The sequence below is a fragment of the Triticum urartu genome, chromosome 1, assembly GCF_003073215.2.
Source record: "Triticum urartu cultivar G1812 chromosome 1, Tu2.1, whole genome shotgun sequence".
Lineage (NCBI taxonomy): Eukaryota > Viridiplantae > Streptophyta > Magnoliopsida > Poales > Poaceae > Triticum > Triticum urartu.
Window position 1 is genome coordinate 493831645 of NC_053022.1, and position 12349 is coordinate 493843993.

Consider the following 12349-nt stretch of genomic DNA (forward strand, 5'->3'; position numbering starts at 1 on the left):
TAGAGTCATATTTTTGTTCTAAGTATCGAGTTGTAAGTAAATAAAACTGTGATGATCATCATTATTAGAGCATTGTCCCAGTGAGGAAAGGATGATGGAGACTATGTTTCCCCCACAAGTCGGGATGAGACTCCAGATGAAAAATAAAGAAAGAAAAAAGAGGCCATAAAAATGCCCAAATAAAAAATGAGAGAAAAAGAGAGAAGGGGCAATGCTACTATCCTTTTTCCACACTTGTGCTTCAAAGTAGCACCTTGATCTTCATGATAGAGAGTCTCTTATGGTGTCACTTTCATATACTAGTGGGAATTTTTTCATTATAGAACTTGGATTGTATATTCCAATGATGGGCTTCCTCAAAATGCCCTAGGTCTTCGTGAGCAAGCAAGTTGGATGCACACCCACTTAGTTTCTTTTGTTGAGCTTTCATATACTTATAGCTCTAGTGCATCAGTTCCATGGCAATCCCTACTCACTCACATTAATATCTATCGATGGGAATCTCCATAGCCCGTTGATACGCCTAGTTGATGTGAGACTGTCTTCTCCCTTTTGTCTTCTCCACAACCACCATTCTATTCCGCCTATAGTGCTATATCCATGGCTCACGCTCATGTATTGCGTGAAGATTGAAAAAGTTTGAGGACATCAAAAGTATGAAACAATTGCTTGGCTTGTCATCGGGGTTGTGCATGATTTAAATATTTTGTGTGATCAAGATAGATGATGTCTACTACACAACCTTCTTCTTGTAGACGTTGTTGGGCCTCCAAGTGCAGAGGTTTGTAGGACAGTAGCAAATTTCCCTCAAGTGGATGACCTAAGGTTTATCAATCCATAGGAGGCGTAGGATGAAGATGGTCTCTCTCAAGCAACCCTGCAACCAAATAACAAAGAGTCTTTTGTGTCCCCAACACACCCAATACAATGGTAAATTGTATACGTGCACTAGTTCGGCGAAGAGATGGTGATACAAGTGGTATATGGATAGTAGATAAAGGTATTTGTAATCTGAAATTATAAAAACAGCAAGGTAACTAATGATAAAAGTGAGCGTAAACGGTATTGCAATGCGTTGAAACAAGGCCTAGGGTTCATACTTTCACTAGTGCAAGTCCTCTCAACAATAATAACATAATTGGATCACATAACTATCCCTCAACATGCAACAAAGAGTCACTCCAAAGTCACTAATAGCGGAGAACGAACGAAGAGATTATGGTAGGGTACGAAACCACCTCAAAGTTATTCTTTCCAATCAATCCGTTGGGCTATTCCTATAAGTGTCACAAACAGCCCTAGAGTTCGTACTAGAATAACACCTTAAGACACAAATCAACCAAAACCCTAATGTCACCTAGATACTCCAATGTCACCTCAAGTATCCGTGGGTATGATTATACGATATGCGTCATACAATCTCAGATTCATCTATTCAACCAACACAAAGGACCTCAAAGAGTTCCCCAAAGTTTCTACCAGAGAATCACGACGAAAATGTGTGCCAACCCCTATGCATAGGTTCATGGGCGGAACCCGCAAGTTGATCACCAAAACATACATCAAGTGAATCACGTGATATCCCATTGTCACCACAGATATCCACGGCAAGACATACATCAAGTGTTCTCAAATCTTTAAAGACTCAATCCGATAAGATAACTTCAAAGGGGAAACTCAATTCATTACAAGAGAGTAGAGGGGGGAAGAAACATCATAGGAATCCAAATATAATAGCAAAGCTCGCGATACATCAAGATCGTATCATCTCAAGAACACGAGAGAGAGAGATCAAACACATAGCTACTGGTACATACCCTCAGCCCCGAGGGAGAACTACTCCCTCCTTGTCATGGAGAGCACCGGATGATGAAGATGGCCACTGGGGAAGGATTGCCCCCTCCGGCAGGGTGCCGGAATGGGTCTAGATTGGTTTCGGTGGCTACGGAGGCTTCTGGCGGCGGAACTCCCTATCTATTGTGCTCACGGATGTTTTAGGGTATATGGAGATATATAGGGGAAGAAGTACGTCAGGGGGGCACGAGGGCTCACGAGGGTGGAGGGCGCCCCAGGGGTGGCCGCCCCCTGCCTCGTGACCTCCTCACAAATCCCCCGACGTGCACTCCAAGTCTTCTGGGCTTCTTTCCTTCCAAAAATTAGTTCCGTGAAGTTTCAGGTCAATTGGACTCCGTTTGATTTTCCTTTTCTTCGAAACCCTAAAATAGGGTAAATACAGAAACTGGCACTGGGCTCTGGGTTAATAAGTTTGTCCCAAAAATGATATAAAAGTGTATAATAAATCCCATAAACATTCAAAACAGTAGATAATATAGCATGGAGCCATCAAAAATTATAGATACGTTGGAGACGTATCAGCATCCCCAAGCTTAATTCCTGCTCGTCCTCGAGTAGGTAAATGATAAAAACAGAATTTTTGATGCGGAGTGCTACTTGGCATAATTTCAATGTAATTCTTCTTAATTATGGAATGCATATTCAGATCTGAAAGATTCAAGACAAAAGTTTAATATTGACATAAAAATAATAATACTTCAGCATACTAACAAGCAATCATTCTTCTCAAAATAACGGCCAAAGAAGCTCCCTACAAAATCATAGTCCTGGCTATGCTCCATCTTCACCACACAAAAATTAAATCATGCACAACCCCGATGACAGCCAGCAATGTTTCATACTTTTGATGTTCTCAAACTTTTTCAATCTTCACGCAATATATGAGCGTGAGCCATGGACATAGCACTATAGGTGGAATAAAATGGTGGTTGTGGAGAAGACAAAAAGGAGAAGATAGTCTCACATCAACTAGGCATATCAACGGGCTATGGAGATGCCCATCAATAGATATCAATGTGAGTGAGTAGGGATTGCCATGCAACAGATGCACTAGAGCTATAAGTGTATGAAAGCTCAACAAAATAAACTAGTGGGTGTGCATCCAACTCGCTTGCTCACGAAGACCTAGGGCATTTTCAGGAAGCCCATCATTGGAATATACAAGCCAAGTTCTATAATGAAAGATTCCCACTAGTATATGAAAGTGACAACATAGGAGACTCTCTATCATGAAGATCATGGTGCTACTTTGAAGCACAAGTGTGGTAAAAGGATAGTAGCATTGCCCCTTCTCTCTTTTTCTCTCATTTTTTTATTTTTTTTTTGGGCCTTTTCTTTTTTTATGGCCTCTTTTCTCTTTTTTTATTTGGGCTTCTTTGGCCTCTTTTATTTATTTATTTTCGTCCGGAGTCTCATCCCGACTTGTGGGGGAATCATAGTCTCCATCATCCTTTCCTCACTGGGACAATGCTCTAATAATGATGATCATCACACTTTTATTTACTTACAACTCAAGAATTACAACTCGATACTTAGAACAAGATATGACTCTATATGAATGCCTCCGGCGGTGTACCGGGATATGCAATGAATCAAGAGTGACATGTATGAAAGAATTATGAATGGTGGCTTTGCCACAAATACGATGTCAACTACATGATCATGCTAAGCAATATGACAATGATGGAGCGTGTCAATGAACGGAACGGTGGAAAGTTGCATGGCAATATATCTCGGAATGGCTATGGAAATGCCATGAATAGGTAGGTATGGTGGCTGTTTTGAGGAAGGTATATGGTGGGTTTATGGTACCGGCGAAAGTTGCGCGGTACTAGAGAGGCTAGCAATGGTGGAAGGGTGAGAGTGCGTATAATCCATGGACTCAACATTAGTCATAAAGAACTCACATACTTATTGCAAAAATCTATTAGTTATCGAAACAAAGTACTACGCGCATGCTCCTAGGGGGATAGATTGGTAGGAAAAGACCATCGCTCGTCCCCGACCGCCACTCATAAGGAAGACAATCAATAAATAAATCATGCTCCGACTTCATCACATAACGGTTCACCATACGTGCATGCTACGGGAATCACAAACTTCAACACAAGTATTTCTCAAATTCACAACTACTCACTAGCATGACTCTAATATCACCATCTCCATATCTCAAAACAATCATCAAGTATCAAACTTCTCTTAGTATTCAATCTCATAAGAGAATTTTATTATTCTTGGTACCTAGCATATTAGGATTTTAAGACAAATTACCATGCTATTTAAGACTCTCAAAATAATCTAAGTGAAGCATGAGAGTTCATCTATTTCTTCAAAATAAAACTACCACCATGCTCTAAAGATATAAGTGAAGCACTAGAGCAAATGACAAACTACTCCGAAAGATATAAGTGAAGATCAATGAGTAGTTCGAATAATTATGCAACTATGTGAAGACTCTCTAACATTTAAGATTTCAGATCTTGGTATTTTATTCAAACAGCAATCAAAACAAAAATAAAATGACGCTCCAAGCAAAACACATATCATGTGGTGAATAAAAATATAGCTCCAAGTAAAGTTACCGATGAACGAAGACGAAAGAGGGGATGCCTTCCGGGGCATCCCCAAGCTTAGGCTCTTGGTTGTCCTTGAATATTACCTTGGGGTGCCTTGGGCATCCCCAAGCTTAGGCTCTTTCCACTCCTTATTCCATAGTCCATCGAATCCTTACCCAAAACTTGAAAACTTCACAACACAAAACTTAACAGAAAACTCGTAAGCTCCGTTAGTATAAGAAAATAAATCACCACTTCAAGGTACTGTAATGAACTCATTATTTATTTATATTGGTGTTAAACCTACTGTATTCCAACTTCTCTATGGTTTATAAACTATTTTACTAGCCATAGATTCATCAAAATAAGCAAACAACACACGAAAAACAGAATCTGTCAAAAACAGAACAGTCTGTAGTAATCTGGATCAAACGTATACTTCTGGAACTCATAAAATTCTCAAATAAATTTGGACCTGAGGAATTTATCTATTAATCATCTGCAAAAAGAATTAACTAAATATCACTCTCCAAATAAACAGCAGTTCTCGTGAGCGCTAAAGTTTCTGTTTTTTACAGCAAGTCAACAAGACTTTCCCCAAGTCTTCCCAACGGTTCTACTTGGACAAACACTAATTAAACACAAAAAACCACAACAAAACAGAGGCTAAATATTATTTATTACTAAACAGAGCAAAAAGCAAGGAATAAAAATAAAATTGGGTTGCCTCCCAACAAGCGCTATCGTTTAACGCCCCTAGCTAGGCATGATGATTTCAATGATGCTCACATAAAAGATAAGAATTGAAACATAAAGAGAGCATCATGAAGAATATTACTAGCACATTTAAGTCTAACCCACTTCCTATGCATAGGGATTTTGTGAGCAAACAACTTGTGGGAACAAGAATCAACTTGCATAGGAAAAACAAGCATAACTTCAAAATTTAAGCACATAGAGAGGAAACTTGATATTATTGCAATTCCTACAAGCATATATTCCTCCCTCATAATAATTTTCAGTAGCATCATGAATGAATTTAACAATATAACCAGCACCTAAAGCATTCTTTTCATGATCTACAAGCATAGAAAATTTTACTACTCTCCACAAGCAAAATTCTTCTCATGAATAATAGTGGGAGCAAACTCAACAAAATAACTATCATGTGATTGAAAATTAAGATCAAGATGACAAGTTTCATGGTTATCATTATTCTTTAAAGCATACGTGTCATCACAATAATCATCATAGATAGGAGGCATGCTTTCATCATAATAAATTTGCTCATCAAAACTTGGGGGACAAAAAATATCATCTTCATCAAACATAGCTTCCCCAAGCTTGTGGCTTTGCATATCATTAGCATCATGGATATTCAAGGAATTCATACTAACAACATTGCAATCATGCTCATCATTCAAATATTTAGTGCCAAACATTTTATAGATTTCTTCTTCTAGCACTTGAGCACAATTATCCTTTCCATCATACTCTCGAAAGATATTAAAAAGGTGAAGCGTATGAGACAAACTCAATTCCATTTTTTTATAGTTTTCTTTTATAAACTAAACTAGTGATAAAACAAGAAACTAAAAGACTCGATTGCAAGATCTAAAGATATACCTTCAAGCACTCACCTCCCCGGCAACGGCGCCAGAAAAGAGCTTGATGTCTACTACACAACCTTCTTCTTGTAGACGTTGTTGGGCCTCCAAGTGCAGAGGTTTGTAGGACAGTAGCAAATTTCCCTCAAGTGGATGGCTAAGGTTTATCAATCCGTAGGAGGCGTAGGATGAAGATGGTCTCTCTCAAGCAACCCTGCAACCAAATAACAAAGAGTCTCTTGTGTCCCCAACACACCCAATACAATGGTAAATTGTATAGGTGCACTAGTTCGGCGAAGAGATGGTGATACAAGTGGTATATGGATGGTAGATAAAGGTTTTGTAATCTGAAAATATAAAAACAGCAAGGTAACTAATGATAAAAGTGAGCGTAACGGTATTGCAATGCGTTGAAACAAGGCCTAGGGTTCATACTTTCACTAGTGCAAGTTCCTCTCAACAATAATAACATAATTGGATCATATAACTATCCCTCAACATGCAACAAAGAGTCACTCCAAAGTCACTAGCGGAGAACAAACGAAGAGATTATGGTAGGGTACGAAACCACCTCAAAGTTATTCTTTCCAATCAATCCGTTGGGCTATTCCTATAAGTGTCACAAACAGCCCTAGAGTTCGTACTAGAATAACACCTTAAGACACAAATCAACCAAACCCTAATGTCACCTAGATACTCCAATGTCACCTCAAGTATCCGTGGGTATGATTATACGATATGCATCACACAATCTCAGATTCATCTATTCAACCAACACATAAGAACCTCAAAGAGTGCCCCAAAGTTCTACCGGAGAATCACAACGAAAATGTGTGCCAACCCCTATGCATAGGTTCATGGGCGGAACCCGCAAGTTGATCACCAAAACATACATCAAGTGAATCACGTGATATCCCATTGTCACCACAGATATCCACGGCAAGACATACATCAAGTGTTCTCAAATCTTTAAAGACTCAATCCGATAAGATAACTTCAAAGGGGAAACTCAATTCATTACAAGAGAGAAGAGGGGGGAAGAAACATCATAGGATCCAAATATAATAGCAAAGCTCGCGATACATCAAGATCGTATCATCTCAAGAACACGAGAGAGAGAGAGAGAGAGAGAGAGAGATCAAACACATAGCTACTGGTACATACCCTCAGCCCCGAGGGAGAACTACTCCCTCCTCATCATGGAGAGCACCGGGATGATGAAGATGGCCACCGGAGAAGGATTCCCCCTCCGGCAGGGTGCCGGAACGGGTCTAGATTGGCTTTCGGTGGCTACGGAGGCTTCTGGCGGCGGAACTCCCGATCTATTGTGCCCATGGATGTTTTTAGGGTATATGGAGATATATAGGCGGAAGAAGTACGTCAGGGGGGCACGAGGGGCTCACGAGGGTGGAGGGCGCGCCCAGGGGGTTGGTGTGCCCCCCTGCCTCGTGACCTCCTCACAGATCCCCTGACATGCACTCCAAGTCTATTGGGCTTCTTTCCTTCCAAAAATGAGTTCTGTGAAGTTTTAGGTCAATTGGACTCCATTTGATTTTCCTTTTCTTCGAAACCCTAAAACAGGGTAGAAACAGAAACTGTCACTGGGCTCTAGGTTAATAAGTTAGTCCCAAAAATGATATAAAAGTGTATAATAAAGCCCCTAAACATTCAAAACAGTAGATAATATAGCATGGAGCCATCAAAAATTATAGATACGTTGGAGACGTATCAATAGAGCATAGCCAGACTATATGATTTTGTAGGGATAGCTTTCTTTGGCCATGTTATTTTGAGAAGACATAATTGCTTGGTTAGTATGCTTGAAGTATTATTGTTTTTATGTCAATATTAAACTTTTGTCTTGAATCTTTCGGATCTGAATATTCATGCCACAATAAAGAAAATTACATTGAAAATTATGTTAGGTAGCATTCCACATCAAAAATTCTGTTTTTATCATTTACCTACTCGAGGACGAGCAGGAATTAAGCTTGGGGATGCTTGATACGTCTCCAACGTATCTATAATTTTTGAGTGTTCCATGCTATTATATTATCTGATTTGGATGTTTAATGGGCTTTATTATGCACTTCTATATTATTTTTGGGACTAATCTATTAACTGAAGGCCCAGTGCAAATTGCTGTTTTTTTTGCCTATTTCGGTGTTTCGCAGAAAAGGAATATCAAACGGAATCCAAACGGAATGAAACCTTCGCGAGGATATTTTTTGGAACAAACACAATCCAGGATACTTGGAGTGGAGGTCAAGGAAGCCACGAGGTAGGGCGGTGCGCCCAGGGGGGCAGGCGCGCCCCCCCACCCTCGTGGGCCCCTCGTAGCTCCACCGACCTACTTCTTTCGCCTATATATACTCTTATACCCTTAAAACATCTGGGGGAGCCACGAAACCACTTTTCCACCGCCGCAACCTTCTGTACTCGTGAGATCCCATCTGGGGACCTTTTTCGGTGATCTGCCGGAGGGGGATTTGAGCACGGAGGGCTTCTACATCAACACCATAGCCTCTCCGATGATGTGTGAGTAGTTTACCACAGACCTTCGGGTCCATAGTTATTAGCTAGATGGCTTCTTCTCTCTCTTTGGTTCTCAATACAAAGTTCTCCTCGATGTTCTTGGAGATCTATTCGATGTAATACTTTTTGCGGTGTGTTTGCCGAGATCCGATGAATTGTGGGTTTCTGATCAAGTTTATCTATGAACAATATTTGATTCTTCTCTGAATTCTTATATGCATGATTTGATATCTTTGCAAGTCTCTTCGAATTGTCAGTTTGGTTTGGCCTACTAGATTGATATTTCTTGCAATAGGAGAAGTGCTTAGCTTTGGGTTCAATCTTGCGGTGTCCTTTCCTAGTGACAGCAGGGGCACCAAGGCACGTATTGTTTCGTTGCCATCGAGGATAAAAAGATGGGGTTTATATCATATTGCTTGAGTTTATCCCTCTACATCATGTCATCTTGCCTAATGCATTACTCTGTTCTTATGAACTTAATACTCTAGATGCATGCTGGATAGCGGTCGATGTGTGGAGTAATAGTAGTAGATGCAGAATCATTTCGGTCTACTTGACAAGGACGTGATGCCTATGTTCATGATCATGCCTAGATATTCTCATAACTATGTGTTTTTCTATCAATTGCTCGGCAGTAATTTGTTCACCCACCATAATATATGCTATCTTGAGAGAAGCCACTAGTGAAACCTATGGCCCCTGGGTCTACTTTACATCATATAAGTTTCCGATCTACAATTCTAGTTTACTATTTATTTTGCAATCTTTACTTTCCAATCTATACAAAAATAAAAAATATATTTATCTTATTATCTTTATCAGATCTCACTTTTGCAAGTGGCCGTGAAGGGATTGACAACCCCTTTATCGCGTTGGTTGCAAGGTTCTTATTTGTTTGTGCAGGTACTAGGCGACTTGCGTGTAGTCTCCTACTGGATTGATACCTTGGTTCTCAAAAACTGAGGGAAATACTTATGCTACTTTGCTGCATCACCCTTTCCTCTTCAAGGAAAAACCAACGCATGCTCAAGAGGTAGCGGGGAACAACGTATGTTGTTATGCGGTTTGACTGATAAAGATCTTCGTAGAATATGTAGGAACTAATATGAGCATCCAGGTTCCGCTATTGGTTATTGACCGGAGATGAGTCTCGACCATGTCTACATAGTTCTCGAAGCCGTAGGGTCCGCACGCTTAACGTTCGATGACGATTGATATTATGAGTTTATGTGTTTTGATGTACCGAAGGTTGTTCAGAGTCCCGGATGTGATCACGGACATGACGAGGAGTCTCAAAATGGTCGACACATAAAGATTAATATATTGGACGGCTATATTCGGACACCGGAAGTGTTCCGGTTGATTTCGGAGAAAACTGGAGTGTCGGAGGGTTGCCGGAACCCCCCCCCCCCCCCGGGGGGAACTAGTGGGCCTAGATGGGCCTTAGTGGAGAGAGAGAGAGAGGGGCTGCCAGGGCAGGCCGCACGCCTCCTCCTCCTTGGGTCCAAATTGGACTAGGAGGGGGGTGCCCCCCCCCACTTTCCTTCCTCTCTCCCACTCCTTCCTTCCCCCTCCTAGTAGGACTAGGAAAGGAGGAATCCTACTCCTACTAGGAGGAGGATTCCTCCCCTCCTTGGCACGCCCTAGGGTCGGCCGGCCTCCCCCTTGATCCTTTATATACGGGGGCAGGGGGTACCCTAGAACACACAAGTTGGCATTGTTTAGCCGTGTGCGGTGCCCCCTGAAGGAAATATGCCCTAGAGGCAATAATAAAGTTATGATTTATTTCCTTATATATCATGATAAAATTTTATTATTCATGCTAGAATTGTATTAACCGGAAACATAATACATGTGTGAATACATAGACAAACAGAGTGTCACTAGTATGCCTCTACTAGACTAGCTTGTTAATCAAAGATGGTTATGTTTCCTAACCATGGACAAAGAGTTGTCATTTGATTAACAGGATCACATCATTAGTTGAATGATCTGATTGACATGACCCATTCCATTAGCTTAGCACCCAATCGTTTAGTATGTTGCTATTGCTTTCTTCATGACTTATACATGTTCCTATGACTATGAGATTATGCAACTCCCGTTTGCCGGAGGAACACTTTGTGTGCTACCAAACGTCACAACGTAACTAGGTGATTATAAAGGATCTCTACAGGTGTCTCCAAAGGTACATGTTGGGTTGGCGTATTTCGCGATTAGGATTTGTCACTCTGATTGTCGGAGAGGTATCTCTGGGCCCTCTTGGTAATGCACATCACATAAGCCTTGCAAGCATTGTGACTAATGAGTTAGTTACGGGATGATGGATTACGGAACAAGTAAAGAGACTTGCTGGTAACGAGATTGAACTAGGTATAGGATACCGACGATCGAATCTCGGGCAAGTAACATACCGATGACAAAGGGAACAATGTATGTTGTTATGCGGTCTGACCGATAAAAGATCTTCGTAGAATATGTAGGAGCCAATATGAACATCCAGGTTCCACTATTGGTTATTGACCAGAGACGTGTCTCGGTCATGTCTACATTGTTCTCGAACCCGTAGGGTCCGCACGCTTAAGGTTACGATGACAGTTATATTATGAGTTTATGAATTTTGATGTACCGAAGTTTGTTCGGAGTCCCGGATGTGATCACGGACATGACGAGGAGTCTCGAAATGGTCGATACATAAAGATTGATATATTGGAAGCCTATATTTGGATATCGGAAGTGTTCCGGGTGAAATCGGGATTTTACCGAAGTACCGGGAGGTTACCGGAACCCCCCGGGAGGTATATGGGCCTTAGTGGGCCTTAGTGGAAGAAGAGTAGAGGCAGCCAGGGCTGGGCCACGCGCCCCTCCACCCCTAGTCCGAATAGGACAAGGAGAGAGGGGGCCGGCGCCCCCCTCCTTCTCTCTCTCTCTTTTCCCACCTCACGAATCCTATTCCAACTAGGAAAAGGGGGGCAGTCCTACTCCCGGAGGGAGTAGGACTCCTCCTGGCGCGCCCTATGATGGCCGGCCGGCCTCCCCCTCTTGAACCTTTATATATGGAGGCAGGGGCACCCCATAGAGACACAAGTTGATCCACGTGATCATATTCTTAGCTGTGTGCGGTGCCCCCTTCCACCATAGTCCTCGATAATATTGTGGCGGTGCTTAGGCGAAGCCCTGCGACGGTAGTACATCAAGATCATCACTACGCCGTCGTGCTAACGGAACTATTCCCCGACACTTTTCTAGATCGGAGTCCGGGGATCGTCATCAAGCTGAACGTGTGCTAGAACTCGGAGGTGTCGTAGTTTCAGTGCTTGATCGGTTGAGCCGTGGAGACGTACGACTACATCAACCAAACGCTTCCGTTGTCGATCTACAAGGGTACGTAGATCATACTCTCCCCTCTCATTGCTATGCATCACCATGATCTTGCGTGTGCGTAGGAATTTTTTTGAAATTACTACGTTCCCCAACAGTGGCATCCGAGCCTAGGTTTTATATGTTGATGTTATATGCACGAGTAGAACACAAGTGAGTTGTGGGCGATATAAGTCATACTGCTTACCAGCATGTCATACTTTGGTTCAGCGGTATTGTTGGACGAAGCGGCCCGGACCGACATTACGCGTACGCTTACGCGAGACCGGTTCTCCCGACGTGCTTTGCACATAGGTGGCTTGCGGGTGACAGTTTCTCCAACTTTAGTTGAACCGAGTGTGGATACGCCCGGTCCTTGCGAAGGTTAAAACAGCACCAACTTGACAAACTATCGTTGTGGTTTTGATGCGTAGGTAA